This window comes from Amblyomma maculatum, chromosome 4, assembly GCF_055883805.1.
Source record: "Amblyomma maculatum isolate TAMU_Amacu chromosome 4, ASM5588380v1, whole genome shotgun sequence".
NCBI lineage: Eukaryota > Metazoa > Arthropoda > Arachnida > Ixodida > Ixodidae > Amblyomma > Amblyomma maculatum.
The window spans coordinates 165,577,018-165,602,109 of NC_139347.1; the positions used below are offsets into that span (position 1 = coordinate 165,577,018).

General features: G+C 46.4%; 1 pseudogene; it reads right to left on the minus strand.

Annotated features, from left to right (window-relative positions):
- The window catches only part of LOC146193419 (uncharacterized), a 78,649-nt pseudogene that overhangs the window by 51,070 nt on the left and 2,487 nt on the right, over positions 1–25,092 (minus strand).

Consider the following 25,092-nt stretch of genomic DNA (forward strand, 5'->3'; position numbering starts at 1 on the left):
TCGGATAAATTGGCGAGCATTTTATAAAGTATTCGGTCAGGACCGGGTGCAGTTTGTTTACCTGCAGATAAAGTGCTTTTTAATTCCTGAATTGTGATTAAGCTATTGTACTCCTCGTCTTGGACTCCACTTGTTGGAAGTCTTTGTTTTTCAGCTGTTGTTTTGTGCTTTAAGAAAGATTTAGTGTAGTGTGTGGAACTTGAAATTGTGGAAAAATGTTCCCCTAATATATTAACTTGCTCCTCCATACTGGGTTTTACGCCTGGGGCTGTCAGCAGGGGAAGAGTGAAGGGAGAGTAGGTGCCATTTAGTTTATTTATCTGCTCCCACATTTTTTTGGATGCGACTGAAGTATTTATTGAGGATATGTAATTTTGACAGCATGTTTTTTCAGCGCTACGACAGATATGCCGAGCTTTATCTCTGAACTTTTAAAAAATGATTAGATTTTCGTATGTTGGGTATCTACGAAAGACGCTCCGTGCCTTATTTTGTTCTTTTTTTGCTGCCCTGCATTCTTGTGTGCAGCAATATTTAATTTTTCTTACCACTCCCAAACTCTGAGGAATGGCAAGATGCGCGGCAGCGAGAAAACAGGATGTAAATATATAATTGAATTCATCCACACTGAGGCTATCTGAAAATTTTTCTTCCAGACAAGCTTCTGATTTAAACAATGACCATGTGCAATTTTCAATGGCGTTGTTTAGTAGAGATGATTGTTGGGGAGGATGAAAGCCTAATAACATGGAGGAAGGAAACAACTTAGGAGAGGCCCTTGCCATTCCCAATGTATTGGAGAAAATGTGGCGGAAGTGACGTCAAAATTTAGGGTTAGCCAAGTCGGGCCATTAGCAACGGCGACGCCGTTGCTATGAAAACTCGGGCCACTAGCAACAGCATTGCTAAGGGCCCTAGGTACGTGAGCGTCGCGGAGAAAGGGTAAAGGAAGAGGAGAGACGTTGCAGCGTCCTGTCGCAGCGCGACCGCGCCGGCTTCAAAAAAATGACGTCAGGGCCTCTCCTAAGCTTTCCTTCCTCCGTGGCTAATAACCACATGCAGGTGATCGCTCCCATAAGGGTTGTCTAGAACATCCCATTTAAAATCGCTAAAAATGGAGGGTGAACAGAATGATAAGTCTAAGCAGCTCATTTCTCTGGAGCTTGGCGAGCAGTACGTTTTCTTTCCGGTGCTTAGAAGGCCCCAGATGTTGTTACATAAAATAAAATCTTCTAAAATACGACCTCTAGTATCGGTTAGTTTACTTCCCCAAAATGATGAGTGGGCATTAAAATCACCGACTATGAGATATGGTTCTGGAAGCTGTTGCAGAAGTTCTTCCAAGTCAGCAAGGGTTATGGTTAAATGTGGTGGTAGATACAAAGAGCATATTGTTAACGTTTTAAAATGAACGACAGTTACAGCCACGGCTTCGAATTTGGTTTTTAGGCTGATTTCGGTAGTTGCAACATTACTCCTGACAACAATTGCAACGCCTCCAGAGAGCCTTCCTGACTGCTCTCGGTCGCACCGAAATACTTTATAGTTTTTCATAACACCTTCTTGTTGGGATCCTAAGTTTGTCCCCTGTATACATAATGATACTGGGGAAAGTGAGCCTAAAATGTATTTTATGTCGCTGTAGTTTTTAGGAAATCCACGACAGTTCTACGGAATGAGGAACGCCATGTTTAACAAGTTATGGTGATTTGATTATAAAACTTAAGTTCGTGGTTTGTCTGGTCCAGTTATTACGTTTTTCTCTCTTTGTTTCGTTCGAAAGAGCTACTCCGCCTCTGCAGCAGTGGCGGAGGAGGGGTTGTATCCATTGCCTGCTCAGAGGCAATGGAGGTCCGCGAATGAGACGCGGATGTGGGGGTTTCTGGCTTCTCCTGTTGGGGGGAAGCCTTATGGGCTGCCGTCTGAGAGGCTGGCGGGCCCTCTTTCTGCAATGGCAGGACAGCTCTTGCTGTTCCTGCCTGGAGTGGGGATGGTCCTGCCCTAATCTGTGCCTGGGCAGAAGCGGTGCACCGTCCCCACACTCCACAACATTGGAATAGTTTGGTTTAGCAGTGAAAACGAATGTGCCCTGTGCAACAAGGTAACGCTCACGTGCCTCTTTAAATGTTAGATCTTCCTTTGCTTTTATTATTAGTATGTCCTTTTCCTTCTTCCAACAGGGGACATGACCGCGAGTACGCGGCGTGTCCACCAGCACAGTTTGCAAAGTGTAGTCTGGCATCACACTCCTGGGACTTGTAATTTGAAGCACATTTGGCACATGTTTGTGGGCCACGGCAGCTCTGGGAGCCAAGACCAAACTTTTGGCAGTTGAAGCAACGCCTAGGGTTCGGGATGTAGGGTCGGATGTCTACTTTGATATAGCCCACTTATATGAAGTCAAGGAGCTTGCTGGAATTGAAGGTTAGGGCTATGTGTTTTGTCGGCACATCTTGGTTGTCTTTTATGATTTTGGCCCTTTGCACTCTGATTACATTTTGTTCGCAAAGGCCTTCTAGTAGTTCTTCAGTGAGAGACAGAAAGTCCTTCTCTGAGATCACACCTTGAACAGTGTTCAGCAATCTGTGGGCAGTGACTGTTACTGGAATGTCCCCAAATGTGACAAGTTTATGAAGATTTGTATACTGGTCTCTACTTTGGAGTTCGAGCGGTAGATCCCATCTGGCCAGTTGCTTACTTTGTATCTGGGGCCTAAGATGTTTGTTAGAGACTTTGACACTACAAAAGGCGAAATTATCCTGGCATGTTTAACAGTCTTTTCACTTTGGATTAGACGCGGTACTTGGGGAAGATTTCTTGTTTTGCGGAAAATAATTCGGCTGTTACATCGGTCCGCCTTTCTTTAAGGCGATCATTTGGTTTTGCTGAGGATGTCATAAAAAAAGTGTGCTGTTCGGCCACAGTGCCAGCCGCCTACCATGGAGCTCAACAAGGGGACGGGACAGGAAATTGCGAACAAGTCCTGCCTCCGCGAGCCGTACACCATAACCATAACCTAATATGGGGCAACACAGGGTAGTTACTCCACACAAGGTTAACTCTTACCGCCAGGAAATAAGGAAAAACCAAGAAGACAGTAGCGGACAGGAGAGCTGTAGGGAAGAAGACAGAAAAGTGAAAGATGGAGGGGAGGACAGGAAGAGGCGACTGCCGATTTCTCCCGGGTGGGTCAGCCCGGAGGTGCCGTCTATGGGAAGCGTAGGCCAAAGAGGTGTGTTGCCTCCGCCGAGGGGCCTTAAAGGTCCAAACATTCGGCATCGGCTCAACCACCAGGATCCCCTTTTCCCCAGACACGGCGATGCCACGCACGGTTAGGCCTGGGTGCTCGGGGTCCGTGGTGTCGCACAGCACACACAAACACCTGCCTTAACAGGTGCTCCCTGCAGGGGGCAGGTTTATTTCCCCGGCCACTGTTGTCTCTAAACTCCAGGGCCTCTGGAAAGTGACTGCGCCTGCATCGACTTCCGGATAGATACCATAAGATTCGAGTATAACATGGTTAATTGTTTATGTGGATTTTAAGCATACTGCACATGTGTCATTCACATGGTTAAATTTCTTTTTTTTAGCTGCGTGTTCTAAGGTACCCTGATCTAGTTTCAAAAAGTAGGGCACTGCTTCTTGAGTTATCAAAGAGAGCTTCCTTTCTGATCTGCCTTTTCCACTTTCGGTATAGTTCTACACTTTGTTTCTTTTCCATAGCATTTTTCCAATTTGCCCCTTCTTTGTTTCTCACCTGTTGTTTAACGCTCTTTATTTTTTCATCCTTGTGACCAGCATACTAACTGGTTAGTTTCCTAGTTCTTTTACTCCATTGTGGGTCAACGTTTTTTAGGCATATATATTTAATTACCTTAGATGCCCACTTGTTACTGTCCAATTTCCTCAGGCGTTCCTCATATAATATTGTACTCTGAACTTCCCACACTCGTACAATATTTTACTCTGAGCTTCCCGTACTTGGTTGGAGTGCCTAGATGGGCGTTTGATGACTGAAACTAAGATCCTAGGTCCCTGGCCACGGCGATCGTCTGCGGTGAAGGCTTCCCAGGCACAGCTCCGCTTTATGAAAAGCACAGGACTGATCGAAAGGCTATGATTTTGCTGTTAGGTTACGTGATATGACTGTGACGTGATGTGATCTGACAACGTCTGTGATGTGACTGTACTGACATCACCCATCCCTCTCTTACCCACAACTTTAATATCTCACCCCTTTCTCCCAGTGCAGGGTAGCAGCCGGTTTCGTTTACCGATTAACCTCCCTGCCTTTCCTCCTCTTCTTCCTCCTCCTCCTCCTCCTCCTCCTCCTCCTCCTCCTCCTCCTCCTCCTCCTCCTCCTCCTCCTCCTCCTCCTCCTCCTCCTCCTCCTCCTCCTCCTCCTCCTCCTCCTCCTCCTCCTCCTCCCGTACTTCGAAAGATGCCCAGCCCATACCTAATTTGTGGTTTTGCCGTGGGCAGCCAGTGCCAATCGTACGACGGACCTTTTATTTATTTCTAATACGCAAAATCGCACTTTCGCGAGAGTAAGCACGGGCACCGTAATACTTTTCCAAATACCCCTCAGAACCTGATATCTGTTTTGTCCCCACTATACCTTATGCTTCATTTTCCCGGCATTTCTTCGCGCTTTTGCCCTAAGGGATTGCTCATGCTTTTTAATGTATTCCAATGCTTCGTTTACCCATACGCCGATATATTTATATTCTGGCACTTTCGGTATTTCGTGGCCGTGTGTTTTAAGACCCTGATCAGTTGAGTCATTGAAAATTATCAGACCCGACTTAAATGCGCTAAAATTGAAGCTTAGAGCGTCCCCTTCAACTCTGCAATACTTAACTAGAGTTTGCTAGTCTTCCTGGCTATCTGATAATAGCACAATATCATCTGCATACATTAAACCGGGGAGGCGCTGCTCTACCACCTTTCCGCCTAATCTATATGACAGGATAAAACCTAGGTTACTTTCTTGTGTCCTCCTTCCATATTTATCATATAAAGCATGAACAGCAGCAGTGATAGAGGACAACCTTGTCTTAATTCTTTGCATATCCTGACAGGGTCCGTACTTCTTATCCCTTCCCATGTAATTTCTACTTTGTTATCCCGGTATATTTCCGGTAGGAAATCTGTTATCTCATGACCAACACCTTCGTCTTTTAATATGTTCCAAAGGAGTTTCCTGTTTACGTTGTTGTACACCCCGTTTAAATCCAGGAAGGCCAAATAATAAAAAGGTCTATTTTCCACTCTACGTATTTCGATACATTGGGTAAGCACGAACAGGCTATCATCTAAGCGCCTACCATTCCTAAAGCCGTTCAGAGGTTCTCCGAGTGTCTTCTTACGTTGTTACCATGATTGCATCTTTAATTTCACCGCCTGCATGTCCAACTTCTATATACAGATGTTATGGTAATCGGTCTGTAGGATTTTATGTGCATCCTATCTCTTTTCCCTTTATAAATCAAATTCATTTTACTCTGCTGCCAGCTGTCCGGAATTTGCTTATTCGTCATGACTGTTTACAAAGCTTTTAACAACGATTCTTTACTTCTTGGACCAAGCTAATTAACCAGTTTGGCCTGCTAGCTGATGTGTGCCACTCGTCTGGATTACGTCGACGTGGGGCGACATAAGCAGGTCGTCCATGATAGACTGCGCGGACGGCGGCGGCAGTGAGTGGGCTGACGGCAGCAACGGAGTTCAGACCCAATTTGGCGAGGTCTTGGCGGACAACGGCCTGAATTAGAGGAACGTCCGGGTGGTTGCGCGACAACATTTGGCATCAAGCTAGCCGGACAGATGGCCTCGAATTCGCAGTGGACGACACGGGTCAGATTTTCGGTCGATGTCGGCTGGTGTTGGGGCGGAAAATCTTGACACGAAGATGTCGGAGCAGTATTAGGGAGGGGGGGCAACCGACTGTGCGATGCGACGGCTTTTTGCGTTTTAAAATTGATGGTATTCTTTTATGATGGTATCAACTGTGCCGCAGTCTTGGAACACAAGCAAATTGAATTCATCGTCTGGGATGCCCTTCAATACTTGACCAACGTTTTTAGACTCCGAAATTTTTGTGATCCACTTTGTGGCAAAGGGTGATCAGATCCTGAATGTAGACCACGTATGATTCGGTAAACGTCTGGGCACGGGTCTCGAGGGTGCTCTTTGCGGCAAGCTCTCGATCAACAGGTTCCTCGAGGCCAAGGGAGGAAAACTCTTCGTCATCATCTTCTCGCAACAATATATATCATTCTTGGTCAAATATTTTTACCTTCGTTTTCGAAGACACCCTCACATCTCGCTCCAGATACATGGCTCAGCCTCAGGAGCTAACGAGATCGATTTCTCAATGATTTGCTTTATCGGCTTTTAATACAAGTCTACATTGTATACGTTTTCTCCTCTGACTATGCCAGTGCCTGCTCTTGCGTTATATACCGTTTCTCCCGCTCCTGGTTAGCGCGTCGTCCGTGTAACCAGCCTCTTCCAACCAGAAAATGGGACAGCACTGCCACGCGCCGTGCCAGGGCAAGTGGATAGGTGTACGGAAAGATGGAATTCCTTTCTCCGTCTTTGTATGAGAGGGTAAAGGAGAGATGGTCAGACGCAATCTGTGGCTTAATGGCTTGGGTTGTGTGGCGAGAGCGAAGGAAAGCTCTTCCAGAATGGGGATGCCACAGGAAAGATTCTGGGTATGGCTACCATGCAAAATGGTCATGAGTGCTGAAGAATGTCCAATGTTAGAGTGATGCTCTGAGAAGCACCCTAAAAAGTACTTCCCTGCTAGGAACGCAAAAAAATGCCTCACAAAGAACCGAGAATGAAAAACGGAAGAGCGGTCTGCGACTGGAGATCGACAGGCGAAGTGGGAAAGAATTGACAGTAACCTGAAAAGTGGGGGAGGAGGGTACGTTTGAGGAGGCGGAGGAAAGGTGCTACGCTGACACAAAAATGCGGTGACTCTCTAAATACTAACACCCCGTATATTTTTAAACCTTGTCTAATGGGGCAAAAATTTTGTAGATTAAATGGAGAAATACGAACTCATGCTCAGAGTTATACAGCAGAGTTTAAATGTGGGTCAGGTGTACTTACTATAGAAATGCAAACCAGTCAAGGGACGAAGGACAGAGAAGAGACGAGGGTCACGCGTCGAGGTAAATATATAGAGGAGCACACAACGGTCGATGTGTGTGCATCGGCTCTTCTCTCCCCTTCGTCGTTCGAGTGGTTTATTTTTCAAAACCTTAGGCTTATTGCAAGCCATAAAGCTCATCCGGTTTGTTTCGCGAGTGAGCGCAGTACGTAGATCATGGTATTTTGCACTATACATGACTACACTCCACGCGGCGCGTGCGTACAGCCATTAACCAAACGGAACGACCGCTCTGCAGAGCGACAAGGAGGAGGTCCAAAATAACATGTGAGTCCGCACTAGGCTAATAGCTCGGGCATAATATCACAGATGTCAGGGCCGACATCACAAAACTGTCATGGTCAACGAGTACAGCTAACGGTTACTTAACATGTAAAGAAGTTGCCAGGTTTTCACGGCCGAAATCAGCATCTTATCCGACGATCGCTCAATGCCACCGTCTAGGGCGGCTGCGAAGGTTTTTACCCTGTAGCCGTCGTTCGGATAGAGAGAGATGTGTGATAGCAGGAAATAAACGGCAAAATTTGAAGCTGACGAAACACTACGGCAGCGGCGCAATCATTGTGCGTATCAGTAACCTTAACTATTCCTGCCTTTTTGAATCTACTCGTGGCGCCAAAACATGACCTCCAAAAAGGAAAGAGGGTGATCGCCCGTTGTGATGCCCATTCGCAATGAACGGAGACTTGAACCAAAGTGTCGGGGAGGGCGACTAAGTTAGTCATCTCACTTCATCGCTATAGGATGATGCTCTAAATTAACCACTACGGCCAAGGAGCAGCTGCACTCTGTTGCATCTTTTTCAATAAAAACATCTGACGCTTTTTTCTGCCCTTTTTACCTCTCGCTACTAATGCATTATGCACTTCGTCTGGGGCAGGAGTCCCATCGTGGCCATTTTTTCACGCAGAAGCGTGTTTTCTAAGTCGTGGAGAATGTGTAAATGAGCGCAGTGTGTTTTACACAGCGTGCTTTGGTGACTGGGGCTTTGGACTTTGACACAGTTTCTATAGTAGGGTTCGACCTCTAGTGCTTACGAACTAACGTAAGTGCTACGGAGCTGCGGAAGCCGGGGAAGGCAAGTTAGAAATTTCGCTCTAACCATCAACGTTGGATACTTCAGGGCTTTATGGCTGTTGCCGACACCACAACGAAGGTAGTTATGGAGACGGTGATTTAGTTTTCGAGAAATTATTGTTTTTGTTAGGGAATTTTTACTCTAGACTTACATCTGGTGATGCAGCGTTCGTCCCATTAATCGGCTGATGGCGACTCGAGACATCTTTGGCTGATGTATTCGACATGCAAAATTAAAGTTCAAATTCATTTCTTCAGTTTCTGAAGTTAAGGGGTCGATAAATGCGACAAATTATAGATTTAGGTGCGAGCTTTACAGTCATGTTAACCTTTTAATTTCCTGAATTGTGAGAAATAACGTTGGGCGTGGCTCGAGTAAGCCGCAAAGCATCGATATGGAGCCTGATGACCGGACAGCGCTGGTAATAAACCTATTTCAAGCATGCTTTTAGTAACAACTGCGGTAGAGGCAGTGATATCTTCTGGTATGATTTTCTTAAAGTGTATTAGAGCATAGATTTATTTATTATGCGCCCATCACTATGCGCATGACATCCCGCTGTGATGACGTAGAGTGGATTATGTTTCGCAGGAGCTCATACCAGACATTCCGCGATGCCCAAACTTTTACTTAGCGCGTGTCCAAAAAAGGGGAAATTTGTGAGCACGAATTAGAGCACGATAAAACGCCTATGTCCATTGTTATGTTTTGATTTCCGACTTCAGACGAGCGTGGCGGAAAGAACCGGAAGTTGATATACTATACCGCCGGGTATGCTCAGGACTCAAGATTGCGTACCGGCCAATGTAATGTTTCGTCATGCTGGCGAATATTATATGGGGCGCCTCGTTGCCTCTGTCGTTCACTTTTTTTTCCATTGAGAGCCCCCTTTATTCCTATGTGATGGAGCTCATGCAGCAAAAAATATAATAAGCATAACACTAAGAACTATAACGCTTTGAGATAATGCGTCGTTATCAACCGTAGCAAAAACTTTAAAGTGTTGAGCGGTCGTGTTGTGGTCTGTTTATAAATAAAAGAGATCGCTAACATATCTGACCCACTATGGTTCAAACATGATTTGACTACCTTTTTGCAGTCAGAATGGCTCTTGTTAGCCTTGTTTCAGTCAGAATAGCGTTCATTGTGTGCAGCTTCGGTTCAGTCAATTCTTCTAACTATGCTATAATCTTATACTTAATTGCTTGTATTTTTAGGGCACACTTTAATAACTGCAGTTCAAATTGTATATTACTCTGCTCTTATGTATGTCTCTCTCTAAACTATGTGCCATTTTCCCTCCAATATCCTGGAATTCTAACCACTTAAACAATGTTCCGTGTTTGAATCATGTCAGGCATTTGTACACAACTTGTTGTGGTTTAAGCATGGCTGGGACCTAGTGATAGAGGGAAAGCTTTGTGATGCAGTGATAGTGTAACACCGCCTTTTGAATCCGTAATTTTTTATATTTTTTATTTCAATTGGATCATAGGAAAGGAAAGACGCAGTATCTGCCACTCTTCTTCTGTGGACACCTGACCGCGCCGTAAAGGATAGGAGAAAGGTGGCAGTGAAAATAGAAACAGAGAAAGAAGTGTCGTAGAGGAAGGCTCCGTAGTAATTTCGACCACCTGATTTATTTATAGGAAGGGGAAGGCGCGGTAACTGTCTCACTTGTTTTCTGTGGACACCGCAACCGCGCCTTAAGCGAAGGGAGGGAGGTGGGAGTGAAAATAGAAAGAGAGAAAGAGGAGCCATAGTGGAGGGCTACAGGGTAATTTCGACCACCTGGGGATCTTTAACGTGCGCTGACATCGCATAGCACACGGACGCCACTTCGTTTCGCCTCCATCGAAACGCAGCCGCCGAGGTCGGGTTCGAACCCGGGTACTCCGGCATAGTAGTCGGGCGTCTTACCGCTGCACCACCCCGGCGGTGCTCGACCACCTGGAAGGCTTTCATAGTTGTGAGGCGAGGAGGTGGTGAAGGATGGCAGTTCCTGGCCCTACGGGGCTGGGACGGTAGGTCAAAGTCGCTTGCGGCGGGGGCTAGCCAGCCACGTAATTTCCTCTGTTGTAGGCCGTTATTGCACCCGCCACTGCTTCGGTTGTTGTTGTGGCTGTAGGAAGAAGGAAAAGAGAATGCACGGGCCTGCTACTGGCTCTGTAGCTGAGCCACCTCCGCTGCCTCGTGCAGACAGAAGAGAAAATAGAGAAGGAAGAAAAAGAAGAGGGAGAGAGACGCGCGCCGCAACAACGGCCGTCGTCCACCACCGAAACGGTGGCGGGTGCAATGACAGCCTACAACAGATAAAAATTCTGTGGCAGGCTAGCCCCCGCCGCAAGCGTGATGGACGACGGCTGTTGTTGCGGCGCGCGTCTTTCTCTCTTCTTTTCCTTTCTTCTCTATTTTCTCTTCTGTCCGCACGAGGCAGCGGAGGTGGCTCAGCTACAGAGCCAGTAGCAGGGCCGTGCATTTTCTTTTACTGCTTCCTACAACCACAACAACAACAACTGTTGTTGAAAGATCGTGTTGAAAGATCTAGATAAAATCGCGAACGGTGACTAGCACAATCTAGAACATTGCAGAAATATACGCGAGTGGCCGGAATCTTCGAGAAACCGCTCGGAGCATCTTGCGCGACAAAGAAACTGATAAAGCTACGTCTCGCGACAACGCGTATGACCAAAAAAAAGAAACCAGAATTGATACGCGTGCCAGAATCAGTGATAAAGCCGCATGCCAACGGCTGTCGAAAAAAGAACAACAAATACATATTTGAATGGTTTGCGGCAAGATGTTGAAATGTCTTGAAGCTCTTATCATGGCACTCTTTATTTCGGAAGCTTATATGTAAAGAATATATTTGTGGTTTCAAAATAAATAGGTCAGTATTCGTTTTCGAAAGGAGCTGTCCAACAGTATCAATAGTTCGTGAATTGACATCATTTGTGCTTGTAAGCGCTGCGAACTTCGCCATATGTAACTTGTCTCTCTATCACCGTGGTGGTGCAGTAATTAGGGCGCTGGACTGCGCTGCCCACGAACGCCACACTCCCCTGATGGGGCTGGGACAGGTAGGTCACTGCCGCTTGCGGCGGGGGCTAGCCTGTCCGAATTTTTACCTGTTGTAGGCCGTCATTGCACCCGCCACCTCTTCGGTGGTGGACGACGGCTGTTGTTGCGGCGCGCGTCTTTCTCTCCCGCTTCCTTGTCTTTCTTTTCTATTTTCTCTTCTGTCTGCACGAGGCCGCGGAGGTGGCTCAGCTACAGAGCCAGTAGCAGGTCCCTGCATTTTCTTTTCCTTCTTCCTACAGCCACAATAACAACAACAACGAAAACAACCGGACAAGGAGGCCGCTTTTGGATGGAAGCGAAAACAAGGCGCCCATTGTCTGTGCGATGTCAGTTCACGTTAAAGAACTCTCGATTGTCGAACTTACGCTACCGCGTCTTTTATAGCCTCAGTCGCTTTGGTACACCAGAAATCAAACCTGCATTTTTGCTTTTTTTTCAGCAAAGTACGGTTTTGTTGTCTGCACTTGCATTTACTCGATTGCCAATGTCGGTTTGTGTTAGCGAGTGTTTTGTGCCCTTATTTGTTTTCCGGACGTGTCACTTGTGTCTGGACTTCATTTACCCCACTCCTACTCAGAGCCTCACCGTAAGGGTAGCAGTATTGTATAAATAAATAAATTTATATCATGAATGAACGAATAAATAAATTAAAAAATATTTTGCGTTATGTAAAGCCCACCAAAGGCTAATGATGTGATTACGTCAATGGCTGCCGCTGGTGGCTTCCATTGCGGGCCCTCGTTTGCGTACCTACAGGGTCGTCCACACTTAGTGCGGACACTCAGCTCAGGCGGTCGCTCTCTTGAAACCGCCACTGCCTTCTACCGGGCCGCACAGCAAAGCACATGACCAGCTCAGACGGAGCCTGCAGTAGTGCTTCACATGACTTGCTACTTGGTTTGAATGTGCGGCAGGGTCGTATGTAATGGCGGTTTAAAGAGAGCGATCTCCAATTCGAGTGTTCGCACTAAGAGTGGACGAACGTGTGCATGCATCTCGCTCATCTCTTGAGGAATATACGCGAGGCTTCTGCATCTTATGTCACACATGCAGATTAGAATGTTTTTGTGAGCTACAATGTTATGTCAAACACTTCATAGATATAAAGCTCCACTTTAACCAAGCTGTATGAACGTTGTGTCAAGCTGTGTGTCAACTACCACCTGTCCGTTGCAGGGTTTTTCACTTTTATCGCCGACGCAATGAACGCCGACACTGACAAAGGATAGTTATGAAACTGGACGTTTAAAGCTAACGCACTAGGTTCTTCTAGTTTAAAACTGTGAAGCCCGCATTCAACCCGCTATGCTTTGCTGCTGCCACAACTCGCGTCGTCCTGAGGGGCGGCCTAGTGCCGTTATTACTCTTATCCGGCCTGTGTGCTATATGTATGCTTAAAAGCTGAAATTTCGCTGTTTACGGAACTGTACAAATATATATTGTAGCCGAAGAAGAGAAGGTGCGAGCATTCCATGAAGAAAGAAGACGCTGATGCGGCCAATCTTTGCGGTGTTCTGGGTATCCCCGCCGTCGCGCTCGTTCCTGCTGCCGCCCTGCTAGCCTGTGGTCACTGTCATGGTCCCGTGCGTTGGCTAGGGCGTGACATTTGGTGGAGGTGCGGGGTGCGAATCCCATGCAGCGCAGCTCTCCACGTAATTGGAGCCCGGTCTTAAGTCCAGGCCGTCAAATTTTCTTAGTGTCTGCTACGGCACCTGAAATCCGCGCCAGTCGACGTCAACAAGGACACGCTACGGAATTCGGATTCTTACCCGAGGGGAAGAACGCCAGGGCTAACGTCAGTATGGCTTTCCAGCCGCAGCAAACTGACAATGCGGCTGCTGCGCGGATCATCTACGTGCCGGTGGCCCCAAGGACTGTCACCCCGTTTCGTGGCGATGGCCTGGACGATGTTGAAGATTGGGTTCAACACTACCAGCGGGTTGCGCGCCACAACGGGTGGACCCCCGATCAGTGCCTTCAGAATATCTACTTCTATTTTTAGGCAACGACACGGTACTGGTTCGAGAACCACGAGGCCTCGTTGAGCTCTTGGGAGCTCTGCAAGAACAAATTAGTGCTCACGTTTGCGAAGCAGCACCAGCGACAGCACGCCGATGATCTCTTCGAAGCTCGAATTCAGGGCCCTGCCGAAAATGTGAGAAGCTTTGTAGAGGACGTGCTGCGCTTAAGTGCTCGCGCGGACCCACCGGTTACGGAGGAAAAAAGAGTGCGCGCCTTGGTGATGGGCGTCCGAAACGAGATCTTTGGCGGACTTATGCGCGATCCGCCGATTACAGTAGCCAGTTTTGTGGCCGAAGCGACTAACATTGATCGCGCATTGACCACGCGAACAAACTACTATCAGCGACTGGGAACCTATCCCAACGTCTCGAGCCTTGCTTCGTCTCGACCTAGTGGTGCTGGCTGGCCTCACCGAAATTCGCGCAATCATTCGCGAAGTTATGCGCGAAGAGCTCAGGAGGTTTTTCCCATCTCCTGAGCAGCCTTCCCCAGTATTCATCGTTACAGCCGTTCGTGAGGAAGTGCGACAGGCGCTTACACCGGAAGCCATCTATACTGGGCCAATGGTTGCTGCTGCAGAACAACAGCCGGCTGAAAGTTATGCTGCCGTTCTCCGTCGGCCTCCGTCCGTACCTCACCAGTACCAACGGGTTACGGATTCTGGGCCTCGACGCCGTGAATTCCTGACGCAGCATGACACATACTCGGAACCGCGGATACGACGAAAAGCCGACATCTGGAGAACTGCGGACAGCTGACCGTAGTGTTTCCACTGTAGTGAACCTGACCATATGTACCGCCGCTGCCCATACCAAGATCACGACCGGCGAGGATTCAGCCGGAGTGATCGGCTACCTCGTTACGGTGAACAACCGTAACATTTTGGACATTTTCCGGATCTTTTTTCCGCAGGCTTCGAGTTTTTGCTGATGGCTGTGGAGCATTGTAAAATGGTTTCAGGGACATAATGAGAGAAATGGTCGACGCTACTGGTGCATCGCAAAGTATTGTTGAAGTTTATTCTGTGCATTGAAAACTTTGTTTCGTGCTTCAAAAATTAACTAAATCCTGGCCTCAGCAGCAGCTTTTCGGTGGAGGTGAAAAGCTAGGCGCTCGTGTACTCTGCGATGTCATTCACTTTGAAGAACCCCACGTGGTCGAAATTCTCGAAGCCCTCCACTACGGCGTCTTTCATAGCCTGCTTCGCTTTGGAATGTTAAACCCCAAAATCGAATAAAAAAATCATCATGATCATCAGCCTGACTATACCACCTGCAGGACGAATGTCTCTCCCATATTCCTCCAATTCACGCGGGCCTGTGCTAGCTGCATCCATTTGATCCCTGCGAACTTCTTAATCTCATCCGCCCACCTAACTTTCTGTCGTCCTCTACTATGCTTTTCTTCCCTTGATATCCAGTTTGTTACCGTAAGCGACCGTCGGTTACTTCGCACTACATATCTTCCTTATGTCCATTTCTTCTTGATTTCCACTAGAATATCAGTAACATGAGTTATTTTTCTTAGCCACTTTGCCCGCTTCCTATCTCTTAACGTTTTCCCACCATTTTTCGTTCCATAGCCCTCTGAGTTGTCCTCAACTTAAGTAGACCCCTCTTAGTGTCCACGTTTCAGCCCTATAGGTGAGTACAGGTAAGATGCAACTGTTGTATACTTTCCTCTTGAGCGATACCGGTAAGCTGTTAGTCATATTCTGCGAGTGCTTGCCAAATGCGCTCCATCCCATTCTTATTCTCCTTGTTATTTCTCTTTCATGGTCCGTATCTGCGGTTACTATTTGTCCTAAGTAGACATATTCGCCTACTACTTCCAGTGCTTCGCTGCCTAACGTAAATTGCTGTTTCTTCCCGAGGCTGTTGAAAATTACCTTAGTCTTCTGCATATTGATTTCAAGCCTACCTTTCTACTTTTCCTGTCTAGGTCACCAATAATTCTTTGCAGTTCATTCCCCGAGTTACTTAGCAAGGAAATGTCATCAGCAAATCGCGATTACAGAGGTATTCTCCATCTGTCATTACCCTTAACATGCCTGTAAATTCACTGTTTTTATACTTCGAGAAACCTTTTAAGAAAGTTCCATATAATCGACTTTTATTGAAACTTTAAACCCCGTAGTCTTTAATTGGTTACACAGTTTCTTCTTCGGACGCCATCAGTTAGTTTTTGCAAATAGCTCCTCCTCCTCTTTGGCTCCTGTGATACTAGTTTACCGCAAGATTTCGTCCTGGATCCCCTTCTCTTCCTAATCTACATCAATGTCCTCCCTAGTGATATATCTTCTTATATAGCCTCTTCAACCTTCAACGCGACTTATAAGCAGATGAAAATTGGCATAAAACGTGGCAAACTAAACATGCTAGGATTGTTTGAAAACAGAAAGTAGTTCCAGGGTAGCCGGCTACTTTTGGATAAGGACCTTGATATATCGGCTGTAGAATTAAGGCACGGAAGTGGAGAGTGATGAGCAAGTGAGACGTGCTGAGACGTATGTGCTTTTTATTCTTGCTACTACATTTGTGTGTGCCATGCAGCTGGTATCGTGAGGGCTTGTGCACTGTTTCCGTGCAATTTGTTGAGTATTGTTGGAGAGGCAGTAAGAGTGATACGCAAAGGCTGTTTAGTTTTATACAATATATTTGGACAGGTGTGCAGTGTCCCGTCATTTGCTTTTATGTGAGTGAGTGAAAAACTTTAATATGTATATATAAAGCTGGGACACAATGCATCACGCATCAGAAGCTTCAGATGCGCTAATAGACGTGATGCTAAATTTTAACCTACATCAAGTGGTTTCTCATCCCACTCGCACTCAAGGTACAACGAAAAACATCCTCGACCTCATACTTCTCAGCAACCATTATCAATTCAACCAAATAGAATTGGACATTCTCGAAGGTATATCTGACCACAGTATACCTATGTGCACATTCCCACTCAGTGACTCCATTACTAGCCTTCCTACAGTTCAAAGTTTCATTAATTTTAATAAAGCAGATGACGTAAGCATACTAAACTATCTAGCTCATGAATTTCCATCCTTCCAAGAAAAAGCCACTCATGTATACAGCGATGTGAATTCATTGTGGCTTCATTTTAAGAACATTGTGCTAAACTGTGTAAATAATTACATTCCAATGAAACGGAGTAAACAACACCTGAAAAATCCCTGGATCACGCGCGAAGTTATCCATGCTAAGCGACGTGTAAAACGGCTTTGCAAGGCCAACAAAAACAACCCGACACCCTCTACGACTTCCAAGTTGAAATCTGCATTACAAGAATTCAAGGAAAAACTAAAACACTCAAAACAACATTACTACAGTGTAAAATTTCCCAACTTCCTTAAAAATAGCCCACAAAGATTCTGGAAACATCTACGCAATACCCAGCCTACAACAAACTTAACAAAAGAAGAGAGAGCTACAATGGCTAATAGATACAATACATTTTTTCAGTCAGTCTTTACGAAAGACAACGGTACACTTCCTCCTCTCCCATCACCTAATACCTCGGTACTTGATCCATTAATAATAACAGATGCCGGAATCCTCAATCTTCTTCTCAACATTAACCCTAAAAAATCCAACGGCCCTGATGGAATTTCGAACGAATTCCTTAAAAGATATGCTGAATGGTGTAGCAAATACCTGGGACAGATCTTTCGTAAGTCGCTGTCAACTGGTAACGTACCGCATGACTGGAAAATGGCTAAAATAATACCGATTCACAAGACAGGAGACAAAATGAATGTTGCTAACTTCAGACCAATATCATTGACAAGCACTTCATGTAAAATACTAGAGCATATCATTTTCAAACATATAACCACATTTCTAGAACGTGAAAACATACTATCTCCTCACCAACATGGTTTTCGGGCTGGGTTATCAACCATCACACAACTAACAGAAGTAGTTCATGACCTTACCCTTTGCATTAACAACCGTTCACAAGTTGACATGATTCTACTTGATTTATCTAAAGCTTTTGACTGCGTGAGTCATAACAAGTTAACTGCAAAATTAGAGAACATTATTGGAAAGGGAGAAGTTTCTGCTTGGATAACAAATTTTTTAACAAATCGTTCACAGTTCGTTATAGTCGATCATACGCCATCTGATACCGTCTCTGTCACATCTGGGGTTCCACAAGGCTCAGTTCTCGGCCCACTTCTATTTTTGATCTATATCAATGACATAACGAATAATATAGGGTGCAAAATTAAACTCTTCGCGGATGATTGCGTTATATACAAAGAAATTAAAAGCCACAATGACCATCTCATCCTTTCCGAATCCCTCAGCAGGGTATCCGAGTGGTGCTCCCTCTGGCAAATGTCTATTAATGTTAAAAAATCAGTAGCCATGACAATTACAAGAAAAAAGCAATCCTCTCTCTTCACCTACAGCGTTAATGGTACACCACTTTTAAAGGTTGATGAATATAAATACTTGGGAATAACACTGACATCAAATATGAATTGGGAGGCACACATAAATAATATTACGACTACAGCACTACAATAATTATTTTATTTAATAAGACGCCTTAAGACCCCACCTATGAATATTAAGCTTCTGGCCTATAAAACATTTGTCAGACCAATTTTAGAATACGCTAACACAATTTGGTTTCCTTATACAGCAACTAACATAGCTAAACTCGAACGCGTGCAAAGAAAAGCAGCAAGGTTTATTCACAGCAAATACAGGCGTACAGACTCACCCTCCCTTCTCTTAGCTCGTTCAGATTTAAACACATTATCGACTAGAGCAAAACAAGCCCGACTAAAATTTCTTTATCAACTACTACACGGCCAGTACAAAATTGATACAACTACGTACATATCGCATTCACTGTCTAGAATAACACGGCACCACCACGAGCATGCGCTAACGGAATACTCTTTTTCTAACGACGCATTCAGGTACTCTTTCTTTCCTCGCGCGATAAGAGAATGGAATCAGCTAAGCTCATCTCTAAAAAACACAAATTCATTGTCGCAGTTCGTAACCCAACTAGAGTTAATCACAAGAGACCATTAATGCTTCTTACTTTTATTCCCGGTTGCCTTTACACGTTACTAACAATTCATAGGAATAATATGGGGTACACCGACTATTGATATCTTTTTATTTTGTTTGTTTGTTTTTTATGAAATGCTGTCATACTGTTGCGAGTATTGTTCGGTTGTTTTTCCCAAAAATTGTATACTTTGTTGTCCGCATTTATTGGAACTGTTTAGAATTCTTTCATTTCTTTTATATTGTATGCTTGTAACATAACATGTGTTTTGCCCGTCTGCTAGGCTCTCGATTGAGAGCGGCAGTATTGTTAAATAAATAAAATAAATAAATAAGGGAGGGGGATGTGTAGGTGGGGTCCCTAGTCCGGGACTCCAGCGGCTGCCGCTGCTACCCGCGCACGTGTCACGAGGGCCCGTTGGGCCTCTAGTAGGGCAGCTGCCCACCCCTCAATTGTTGGCACTGCATTCGGATCATCTGGAGGATTGTGTGGGCAGGTCCACACCATGTGGACCTGCCTTTGCATTTGGGGTCGCAGAACCCGGGGTGTATTGTGTTCAAACGGGCTGGTGTGTTATATGTACCTGTCTGTAGGCGTCGCCATCTAACTTCCTCCGCTTTGGAGAGCCCCTTGGCTGGGGGTGGATATTTTCTGCGAGAGAGTCTGCAGTGCTGTAACCTCTCCGCATACGTCGCCAGAGGGCCGGGATAGGGCGGTGTGGAGGATGGAGGGGTCGAGTCCCGGGGGAGGAGAGCTCGGGCAGCGGCATGGGCGCACTCGTTCCCTTCCACGCCTTGATGTCCCGGTGTCCAGACGAGGCATTTGTCTTGTTCGGGGTGTCCATAATTTTTCAATATTCTGGCAGCCTGGGGACATATTTGCCCTTTGATGTAGTTGCGGTAGGCAGCCATAGAGTTTGTTATTATATAGGCGCAGGTGGTATGCGTGGCGGCTAAAGCAATGGCCACCTTCTCCGCCATTTCTATATTGTCATCGCAGATGGTGAGGGCATCAACCAGTTGTTGTTGGTGAATCACAACCGCTACCGTGTACCCCGCTTCTGACTTTGCTGCGTCTACGTAGTAGGATTCAGTGTCCGTCCCGTACTTCTCCTGGATGTATTTGGCCCGTGCCTTCCGGCGCCCTTGGTGGAACAGAGGATGCATATTGCGGGGTAGGGGATTGGCTATGATCGAGTTTGACCACCCGGGCGGTATAGCCTGTTTTTGTACGATACCTTGCGGGCTAGTCAGGTTAAGGTCCATAAGAACGGTCTGGCCCGTGCGGGTTGCTGCTAGTCGATTTATCTGGGTGGCGCGTTGGGCGGCAAGGAGTTCTTCGGCTGTATTGTGCACCCCTAATTGCAAAAGACGTTCTGTGGAAGTGCTTTGGGGCAGACCCAGCGCCTTTTTAACAGCGTTGCGTATAATGAAGTCGATTTGCTTATAGTCTCCCGTTTTGAGGTGCAGATACGGTGTCGAATACACAATTCTATTAATGATGAATGCTTGAACCAGGCGCAGGGTGTCTTGTTCGAACATACCCCTGTCGTTGGTAGTGACCCTGGCTATCATACGCGCAACCTGCAGACTGGTGTTTTTGAGCCGATTGAGGGCATATACAATTCTGGCCTTGTCGTTGATGTAAAGCCCTAGAAGCCTGATGGTGTCCTTCTGTGGTATTGGGTTTCCATTGAGGTTGACTTCAACAGTGGGTCTGCGTTGGCGGGAGCTGTGTAGTACCAGCAACTCCGACTTTTCGGGGGAGCAAGTAAGGCCGCAGTAAGCGGCGTAGGGTTGCACGATGGTTACGGCCTCTTGAAGGCGGTCTTCGATTTCCGTGGTAGAATAGGCCGTGGTCCAAATAGTGATGTCATCCGCGTAGAAGGCGTACCGTAGATGCGATACCTGATTTAGCTGGGTTGGGAGTTTGATTAAAGCAATATTGAAAAGTAAGGGTGATAGAACAGCACCCTGTTGCGTGCCGCATGTGCCTAGTTGTATTTGGATGGGTTCTGCCAGACCGAGGTCGCCGTAGACGGTACGACCGTGAAGTAAATCTTTAACATATGCATAGGTCCTTGCACCACAATTGATGCGGCTCATATTTTTCAAAATAGAGTGGTGCTTTACGTTATCAAACGCCCCTTTGAGGTCAAGAGCGAGAATTGTCCTGAAGAAAGGCTTGTTAGGGGGGTTTATGACTTCTTCCTTAAGCTGGAGGAGTATATCTTGGGTGGATAGGCCAGGCCGGAATCCGAACATGGTGTGTGTGTACAAGTTGTTTTCTTCAAGATATCGGGTAAGCCTGATGTGTACCGCCTTCTCCATAACTTTCCCTACGCAGGAGGTGAGAGAGATGGGCCGTAGATTGTTAATATTTATGGGTTTGCCCGGTTTGGGGATGAAGTGCACCTCCGCAGTCTTCCACTCGTTTGGCAGCCGGCCCATGCGCCAACAGTTGTTAATGTAATTCGCGAGCTGCGCGAGGGCTGCGTCGTAGAGATTGGCGAGGAGTCCCACTGTGATCTTGTCCTTCCCAGGAGCTGTGCCTCTGCGCATGGCTAGGATGGCGGCCTGTATTTCTTTGACAGTGAATTCCGCATCTAGTTCCTCGTTTGATTGCCCATTATAGGGAGGGAGGGGGTCCGTGTCGACTGTGGTGCAGAAGTACTTTTGTTTGATGGTTTGTATGAGATCTCTATTGGAGCCGCGGTAACCATGTAGAGCCTTAGCAAGGTTCTTGCGCTGGTCGCTTTTGGAGTTGTTGGGGTCAATGAGGCATCTGAGTAAGCTCCAAGTTTGTTTCGAGCTAAGGTTACCACTCAGGGAATCACATCTTGTCAGCCAATTTGATTGAGCAAGGTTCCATGCATAGTCCTCTGCAGCTTGCGTTAGGGTTGCGATGCGGTGTTTGAGCGTTCTGTTGTGGCGCTGGTGGCGCCAACGTTTCACCAGGCCTCTGCGGGCGTCCCACAGGTGCAGGAGATGGGAGTCAATAGCAGGGCGGTCTAAAGATATTTTCAGGGTTCGGGTGTACTTAGAGGACAGGTGCCTAAGGTCCGATGCCCAGGAAGCGTAATCAGTGATATCTGGGTGATGAAGGTCAGCTTGCTCTTTTCGAAACGCGGTCCAATCAGTGATTTTGGCAGTACCGCGCATATGTCGATGCGTTTTGCTTGCAAGATGGATGATCAGAATGAAATGGTCACTGCCTAAAGTTTCCAGTGTGTTTTCCCATAGGCAAGCTTTACCGCCGTGGGTTAGTGTGAGATCGGGGCTGGTGTCACGCGTGACACTGTTGCCAAGTCGAGTAGGTTGGGTCGGGTCGTTCAACATGGTAAGCATGAGGTTTGATATGGTGTCTGCTAGGATGCGGCCTTTCTTGTTTGCTTTCGGGTAGCCCCAGGATGGGTTTTGAGCATTGAAATCGCCCAAAATAAGGAGCGGAGCTCCTTGGGCGACAGTGAGTGCCTTTGTGAACACCCTGGCGCAAGGGAAGGCAATTTGGGTGGGTTTACTGTAAATGTTGAGAATGTAGGTGCCCGTACCGTTGCGGTGTCTAGGTAGGATTTGTACAAAGTCGTACACTGCATCATCTTCTTCTTCTAGATCTAAAGCAAGTGCAGTATAATCCTTGTGAACCATAATGCAAGTTGCTTGAGTGTGTTGGTGTGTGGAGTAATTAATGAGTTTTGCGGAGTTGTTAACCTCCTGTAAAGCGATGACATCTGGTTGGTTTGGGAGAGAATCTATGTATTGTTGAGTGAGGCTCTCTTACGGTGGAAGCTGCGGCAGTTCCACTGTAGGACGCTTAAGTTGTGGGTGGTTGCTGTCCGGGCGGTACAGGTGGAGAAGATTCTTCGGAAATGGAACGCATAGGTTCGAGGGTGGGTTCGAGGCAGGATTCCAAGTCTTCGTCCGCGACAGCGTGTCGGCGACGGAAGCCTTTCAATCGTGGGGAGGCAGACCGCATGAGTTCCGCCACCTGTTGTTGTAGCCGCGCTATCTTAGCGTCGTGAACTCGTTGGTTTTGAAACATAGGTTCTAGTAAGAGCTTAATTTCTTCCTTCATCTTTGGCACGACTGGTTGCATAGCCTCCTCTGCCGCATACTTTGAAAAAGCTCTGTCCTTAGGTTATGTATAGCCTGGGTTACCCACGTTTTAATTTCGGTATACTGCTCGGGTTCCCCTGTGGCTTCAGATCGGATGGTAGGGGGGTTGGGTGCGAGTGGAGAGGCGCTAGTGTCAGTGGAGGGTAGTGGGCTGGTTTGCGTGGGTGATGTGTTGTTTTGGGGTTGAGATAGGAGCTGTTCTAACCGGCGGTTTTCGGCTTCGAGCGTGTTGAGCTTATCTTGCATTTTGGTTTGTGCCAACAACTGAGGGGAAGTAATGGCTACCCTAGCCCAGCTCACCTTTTGTGCGGAGCCATCTCGCTTGTCTTCTCTTTGCGAGATCTATCTATCTATCTAGAAAAAAAATCAGAGTCTCATCATTCTCAAAGGCTTCAACTGTGTTTGCTTTGTAAAGGATAAATCAAGCATCATGACAGTTCGAGAGACAAAACTGCATATAGTTATGTTGATGTAAGATTGCGAGATAGAAGACGATGAGGACGTTTTATGTAACGCCGGTTCCCGCAGTTTATACACTTATAGCCTTCAAGTCAGGCGGGACTTAACAGGGCTTGCGTTCTTTTTACTTTGCTACCGATGTGCACGAATTATGAAGAGTAGCATGTATCCTTCAGCGATCATAGGCTTGTAGCATTTAACATTGGAACAAAGCAAATGAACTCAAATACTTGTTCAGATCTATGGAAATTTAATTTTACGCTTCTTGTTAAAGACATCATTGACAGCAACATAAAAAAGCTAAAGCGATTATTAAACTCTGAGATTTTAGATTGGGAACTTTTGAAGTAAGGCAATAAGATAAGTGTGCTTTAGAAAAGAATAATGTCCTAGGGATAACCAAAAGAGAAAATGATAAGAACTGTTACTCCAGTTAAATTTTGCTTTATGCTTTAAATGTGTGCAACCTGGAAAGGACGCCACGTTGATTAAAGGACTCAAGAGGCAGTCGAACGTTTCGAAAAATACACCGCTGAAAAGATAAGAGCACGAGAAGAGCAGTTGTTGCTCGGGGAAGTGCTGACAAAGCGTTCGCTAAGTGACAAAAAGAAATATGCGAGCTTAAAAGAAATAGATGGATTTATTGAAAGGAAAGGCAGACAGGGCCTGAATGATTAAAACCTGGCTTGCTACTCTGGACTGGGGAAGGGGAGAAGAAAGAGAATCGTGATGGGTGACGATGTAGAAGAAGGCATATGAAATATATATGCAGACCTGGCAGCTTGCTTTACAAGCGCGAATCAAGTCCGGCGACACACACACACACACACACACACACACACACACACACACACACACACACACACACACACACACACACACACACACACACACACACACACACACACACACACACACACACACACACACACACACACACACACACACACACACACACACACACACACACACACACACACACACACACACACACACACACACACACACGCAACGGCAAAGAGATGAAATGAAATCAGAGACAAGGTGCTAGGAAAAGTAAATGGTGACCATGCAGTAGAATTTGTCTTCTTTCTTGCCAGGTTTGCGAGAAAATAGCTATATCATCTAGATATGCCGTAGCGTAGGCTTGATGCTTAGCGAGGAGCGTATTAATCATTCTTTGGAAGGTCGCTGCCGAGTTTTTTAGCCCAAAGGGCATCATTGACCCTCATGGGTTACAAATGCGGTGAGTACCTGGCTGTGCGGGTCCATCGGTACCTGCCAGTAGCCACGCCTCAGATCGACCAAAGTGATGAACTGCGCTCGACCGACTCTAAAAATTAGCTCCTGTGAGTTAGTCATTGGAAATGCGTCTGCACGGGTTCCTGCATTCAAAGTTCGGTAGTCAATACACATTCGCACTGACCCGTCTTTCTTCCCCACACACACAACAGGGTGCGCAAATTCCCTCTCTACAGGATAGATTAATCCTAAATCAAGTAGCTCATTCACTTGGCGGCTTACTTCTTTCTTGAGCAGTTCAGGCACTCGGTAAGGAAAAGCTTTCTTCGGTTTAAACCCTTCTTCTAGCCTTCGGTGCCTTCCTACTTTCGCCAATCCCGGCCTGCCATCGAAGAGTGCACGATGTTTTCGGAACGACCGTCGTATTTCATTCTGCTCCATCTCACTGAGGTGGGCTAATTTCTCTAACGGTATTAGCTCCTCATCTTTTAGAGGGGGTGCGACTTGTGGTGCACACTCCACTTCTCCAAACTCATGATCGTCATCAAACACTACACCAAAACTCGGCGTAGTACGGTCTCATTCGCGTGGACCACAGATCTTTTTCCCTGTTGCGTTTCTACTCTGCACGAATGTTGCCTCTCACAACCAATTACTGTGAAAGGACCGAGCCACTTAGGAGCCATCTTGGTTGTGCGGTCTGTGTCAAAAACGAGAACCTGATCCCCCACATTAAAGACTTTATTTCGCGTCCTTCTATTGTATGCTTCTGCGTAGCTAGCTTGTCGCGCCGTGCTTGTGAGTCCTTCCACATTGGCCGCTAGCTAAAACTTCTCCCGTAGCTGTGTAAAGTACCTCGCAGGTTC